Raw genomic sequence first — 6,404 nt, 5'->3', positions numbered from 1 at the left:
GCTCGCCCCTCCTTGGGGCTGAACTTTCTCCATTCCTATCATTTTAATGACTGCTGTGATATTTCCAGTCTGGGCTGGATGTGCCACTAATGAGAAAGCTCATCAGGAGACACATAAGCCTGGCGCGGTAGCTGCACGCTCAGCGTCTCGCTCAGTCGCCAATTACTTGCTTTTCTTCTCGATGAGCAGCAGAGTCCAAAACCACAAGGAGCTCTCAGTAACCGTGCGCTAACCGTGCGCTAACCGTGCACTAACCGTGCACCTGCATTGGTGTGTGTCTTTTCATTTCCCCCTTCAGGTAAGAGTCTTTCTCTCATTTGACTGGCTTGTACTGATAGCCATCTTATTGACTCCAGTCAACCATCCATCAATGTGACAACGCTTGAACAATAAAGCTTTTCAGGCTGTCGTTAATGAATCTCCCTGCGCTGCTCAATCATGGAGGAAATTAGGGCAGTCAAGAATGTAATTGTTTGTTTTTCTGTGCAGTTTGGAAAAAGGCGTCTTTTCCTCTCAAGGAGCTGAAAGTTGCCCTTTTGGGTTTCATTTATCACAGTATTTCATAAAACAAATGAGGCGGAGATGTACACAAATGTCACGTAGCAGGATAGCTTCTCTCTGGAGCGACTTCTTCACTGGAGACAGGAAATAGGAATAAACGTCATCTGCTGACCACTTTTTGAAAAACTGCTCCGAATGGCCACAATTTCATAGTTTGATTGCACTTTTCCTTAGCTAAGGCATTATTCTGGGGGGGGGGGGGGGGGGGGGGTTCTGTGGAAAACACTGCCGCTCTGTGGTCCTCTGCCCCAGCTCGGTCCAAGAATGAATTCTAAAACTTTCATCAAAGTTCAAACAAATAATGAGAGTCACAGGACTCATGAGCATTGGGGGGGGGGGGGGGGGGGGGGGGTGAAGTTCAAGTTGGGTTCTGTGTTTCCCTGCTAATCCTGTAAAGTGCCTTGAGATGACTTCCTGTTGTGATCTGGCGCTATAGAAATAAAACTGAATTGAATTGTATTGAATTGAACAGTTACAGTTATAGTTACTCAGACGATATATAGATAATTATATATATTCAGTTACTCAGATGGTATATAGATATAATACTTACAGTTACAGTTACTCAGTCGATGTATAGATATGTATCGAGTCAGTCATTTGATCAAATGTTTCTGAATACAGAGTATTTTTCATGAATACTGTGATATATTTAGGGGGTGTAACAAGCCATCGATGAAGGGTGGACTATTGAGTAGCGCCTGCTTAAATGGAGTAAAGACAAGACATTCGTCCAGCGTGCACGCTAGCAGGGCCGAGAGCGTCCTGAAGTCAGACTGCGCCGCTTAAACCTTTGGATCAGCGCGATTCAAATGATCAATGATCATTATTGTGGAGCTAATAATCATCAAAACGTTAGAAACCAATTTATTGTGATTGGACGACTGTGCAAATCTAATTGATCGTATTTCACCGTAATATCAATAAAGCTGTAATTCAGCTGCTTCCTGTCCCTCATTTCTGTCTCAAACAGATGCTGCAGGACAGCGTCCCTCAGATCTGTCTCAAACAGATGCTGCAGGACAGCGTCCCTCAGATCTGTCTCAAACAGATGCTGCAGGACAGCAAATAAAGTGCTTTTCCAGGATCGGGTCGCGGGGGCAGCGGCCTCAGACGAGCGGAGATCTCTGAGCTCTGAGGGAGCGTCTCACCCTGTCTCTGAGGGAGCGTCTCACCCTGTCTCTGAGGGAGCGTCTCACCCTGTCTCTGAGGGAGCGTCTCACACTGTCTCTGAGGGAGCGTCTCACCCTGTCTCTAAGGGAGCGTCTCACCCTGTCTCTTAGGGAGCGTCTCACCCTGTCTCTTAGGGAGTGTCTCACCCTGTCTCTGAGGGAGCGTCTCACCCTGTCTCTGAGGGAGCGTCTCACCCTGTCTCTGAGGGAGCGTCTCACCCTGTCTCTGAGGGAGCGTCTCACACTGTCTCTGAGGGAGCGTCTCACCCTGTCTCTAAGGGAGCGTCTCACCCTGTCTCTTAGGGAGCGTCTCACCCTGTCTCTTAGGGAGTGTCTCACCCTGTCTCTGAGGGAGCGTCTCACCCTGTCTCTTAGGGAGCGTCTCACCCTGTCTCTTAGGGAGTGTCTCACCCTGTCTCTGAGGGAGCGTCTCACACTGTCTCTGAGGGAGCGTCTCACCCTGTCTCTGAGGGAGCGTCTCACACTGTCTCTGAGGGAGCGTCTCACCCTGTCTCTGAGGGAGCGTCTCACACTGTCTCTGAGGGAGCGTCTCACCCTGTCTCTAAGGGAGCGTCTCACCCTGTCTCTTAGGGAGCGTCTCACCCTGTCTCTTAGGGAGTGTCTCACCCTGTCTCTGAGGGAGTGTCTCACCCTGTCTCTAAGGGAGCGTCTCACCCTGTCTCTTAGGGAGCGTCTCACCCTGTCTCTTAGGGAGCGTCTCACACTGTCTCAGAGGGAGCGTCTCACCCTGTCTCTAAGGGAGCGTCTCACCCTGTCTCTTAGGGAGCGTCTCACCCTGTCTCTTAGGGAGTGTCTCACCCTGTCTCTGAGGGAGCGTCTCACACTGTCTCTGAGGGAGCGTCTCACCCTGTCTCTGAGAGAGCATCTCACCCTGTCTCTAAGGCAGCGTCTCACCCTGTCTATTAGGGAGCGTCTCACCCTGTCTCTGAGGGAGTGTCTCACCCTGTCTCTGAGGGAGCATCTCACCCTGTCTCTGAGGGAGCGTCTCACACTGTCTCTGAGGGAGCGTCTCACCCTGTCTCTAAGGGAGCGTCTCACCCTGTCTCTTAGGGAGCGTCTCACCCTGTCTCTTAGGGAGCGTCTCACCCTGTCTCTGAGGGAGCGTCTCACACTGTCTCTGAGGGAGCGTCTCACCCTGTCTCTGAGGGAGCATCTCACCCTGTCTCTGAGGGAGCGTCTCACACTGTCTCTTAGGGAGCGTCTGACCCTGTCTCTTAGGGAGCGTCTCACACTGTCTCTTAGGGAGCGTCTGACCCTGTCTCTTAGGGAGCGTCTCACCCTGTCTCTCAGGGAGCGTCTCACCCCTGTCTCTTAGGGAGCGTCTCACCCTGTCTCTTAGGGAGTGTCTCACCCTGTCTCTGAGGGAGCATCGCACCCTGTCTCTGAGGGAGCGTCTCACCCTGTCTCTGAGGGAGCGTCTCACCCTGTCTCTGAGGGAGCGTCTCACCCTGTCTCTGAGGGAGCGTCTCACACTGTCTCTGAGGGAGCATCTCACCCTGTCTCTGAGGGAGCGTCTCACACTGTCTCTGAGGGAGCGTCTCACCCTGTCTCTGGGGGAGCGTCTCACCCTGTCTCTGAGGGAGCGTCTCACCCTGTCTCTAAGGGAGCGTCTCACCCTGTCTCTGAGGGAGCGTCTCACCCTGTCTCTGAGGGAGCGTCTCACCCTGTCTCTTAGGGAGCGTCTCACCCTGTCTCTAAGGGAGCGTCTCACCCTGTCTCTTAGGGAGCGTCTCACCCTGTCTTTTAGGGAGTGTCTCACCCTGTCTCTGAGGGAGCATCTCACCCTGTCTCTGAGGGAGCGTCTCACCCTGTCTCTTAGGGAGCGTCTCACCCTGTCTCTGAGGGAGCGTCTCACACTGTCTCTTAGGGAGCGTCTGACCCTGTCTCTGAGGGAGCGTCTCACCCTGTCTCTCAGGGAGCGTCTCACCCTGGCTCTTAGGGAGCGTCTCACCCTGTCTCTTAGGGAGTGTCTCACCCTGTCTCTGAGGGAGTGTCTCACCCTGTCTCTAAGGGAGCGTCTCACCCTGTCTCTTAGGGAGCGTCTCACCCTGTCTCTTAGGGAGCGTCTCACACTGTCTCAGAGGGAGCGTCTCACCCTGTCTCTAAGGGAGCGTCTCACCCTGTCTCTTAGGGAGCGTCTCACCCTGTCTCTTAGGGAGTGTCTCACCCTGTCTCTGAGGGAGCGTCTCACACTGTCTCTGAGGGAGCGTCTCACCCTGTCTCTGAGAGAGCATCTCACCCTGTCTCTAAGGCAGCGTCTCACCCTGTCTATTAGGGAGCGTCTCACCCTGTCTCTGAGGGAGTGTCTCACCCTGTCTCTGAGGGAGCATCTCACCCTGTCTCTGAGGGAGCGTCTCACACTGTCTCTGAGGGAGCGTCTCACCCTGTCTCTAAGGGAGCGTCTCACCCTGTCTCTTAGGGAGCGTCTCACCCTGTCTCTTAGGGAGCGTCTCACCCTGTCTCTTAGGGAGCGTCTCACACTGTCTCTGAGGGAGCGTCTCACCCTGTCTCTGAGGGAGCATCTCACCCTGTCTCTGAGGGAGCGTCTCACACTGTCTCTTAGGGAGCGTCTGACCCTGTCTCTTAGGGAGCGTCTCACACTGTCTCTTAGGGAGCGTCTGACCCTGTCTCTTAGGGAGCGTCTCACCCTGTCTCTCAGGGAGCGTCTCACCCTGTCTCTTAGGGAGCGTCTCACCCTGTCTCTTAGGGAGTGTCTCACCCTGTCTCTGAGGGAGCATCGCACCCTGTCTCTGAGGGAGCGTCTCACCCTGTCTCTGAGGGAGCGTCTCACCCTGTCTCTGAGGGAGCGTCTCACCCTGTCTCTGAGGGAGCGTCTCACACTGTCTCTGAGGGAGCATCTCACCCTGTCTCTGAGGGAGCGTCTCACACTGTCTCTGAGGGAGCGTCTCACCCTGTCTCTGGGGGAGCGTCTCACCCTGTCTCTGAGGGAGCGTCTCACCCTGTCTCTAAGGGAGCGTCTCACCCTGTCTCTGAGGGAGCGTCTCACCCTGTCTCTGAGGGAGCGTCTCACCCTGTCTCTTAGGGAGCGTCTCACCCTGTCTCTAAGGGAGCTTCTCACCCTGTCTCTTAGGGAGCGTCTCACCCTGTCTTTTAGGGAGTGTCTCACCCTGTCTCTGAGGGAGCATCTCACCCTGTCTCTGAGGGAGCGTCTCACCCTGTCTCTTAGGGAGCGTCTCACCCTGTCTCTGAGGGAGCGTCTCACACTGTCTCTTAGGGAGCGTCTGACCCTGTCTCTGAGGGAGCGTCTCACCCTGTCTCTCAGGGAGCGTCTCACCCTGGCTCTTAGGGAGCGTCTCACCCTGTCTCTTAAGGAGTGTCTCACCCTGTCTCTCAGGGAGCGTCTCACCCTGGCTCTTAGGGAGCGTCTCACCCTGTCTCTTAAGGAGTGTCTCACACTGTCTCTTAGGGAGCATCTGACCCTGTCTCTGAGGGAGCGTCTCACCCTGTCTCTCAGGGAGCGTCTCACCCTGTCTCTTAGGGAGTGTCTCACCCTGTCTCTGAGGGAGCATCTCACCCTGTCTCTGAGGGAGCGTCTCACACTGTCTCTGAGGGAGCGTCTCACCCTGTCTCTAAGGGAGCGTCTCACCCTGTCTCTTAGGGAGCGTCTCACCCTGTCTCTTAGGGAGTGTCTCACCCTGTCTCTGAGGGAGCATCTCACCCTGTCTCTGAGGGAGCGTCTCACACTGTCTCTGAGGGAGCGTCTCACCCTGTCTCTGAGGGAGCGTCTCACCCTGTCTCTAAGGGAGCGTCTCACACTGTCTCTGAGGGAGCGTCTCACCCTGTCTCTGAGGGAGCGTCTCACACTGTCTCTGAGGGAGCATCTCACCCTGTCTCTGAGGGAGCGTCTCACCCTGTCTCTAAGGGAGCGTCTCACCCTGTCTCTTAGGGAGCGTCTCACCCTGTCTCTTAGGGAGCGTCTCACCCTGTCTCTAAGGGAGCGTCTCACACTGTCTCTGAGGGAGCGTCTCACCCTGTCTCTGAGGGAGCGTCTCACACTGTCTCTGAGGGAGCATCTCACCCTGTCTCTGAGGGAGCGTCTCACCCTGTCTCTAAGGGAGCGTCTCACCCTGTCTCTTAGGGAGCGTCTCACCCTGTCTCTTAGGGAGCGTCTCACCCTGTCTCTGAGGGAGCATCTCACCCTGTCTCTGAGGGAGCGTCTCACACTGTCTCTGAGGGAGCGTCTCACCCTGTCTCTGAAAGAGCATCTCACCCTGTCTCTAAGGCAGCGTCTCACCCTGTCTCTAAGGGAGCGTCTCACCCTGTCTCTTAGGGAGCGTCTCACCCTGTCTCTTAGGGAGTGTCTCACCCTGTCTCTGAGGGAGCGTCTCACACTGTCTCTGAGGGAGCGTCTCACCCTGTCTCTGAGGGAGCATCTCACCCTGTCTCTGAGGGAGCGTCTCACCCTGTCTCTGGGGGAGCGTCTCACCCTGTCTCTGAGGGAGCATCTCACCCTGTCTCTAAGGGAGCGTCTCACCCTGTCTCTGAGGGAGCGTCTCACCCTGTCTCTGAGGGAGCGTCTCACCCTGTCTCTAAGGCAGCGTCTCACCCTGTCTCTGAGGGAGCGTCTCACACTGTCTCTGAGGGAGCATCTCACCCTGTCTCTGAGGGAGCGTCTCACACTGTCTCTTA

Source organism: Brachionichthys hirsutus, chromosome 13, assembly GCF_040956055.1.
Source record: "Brachionichthys hirsutus isolate HB-005 chromosome 13, CSIRO-AGI_Bhir_v1, whole genome shotgun sequence".
NCBI classification, from domain to species: Eukaryota; Metazoa; Chordata; class Actinopteri; order Lophiiformes; family Brachionichthyidae; genus Brachionichthys; species Brachionichthys hirsutus.
This window is presented reverse-complemented; position numbering follows the sequence as displayed.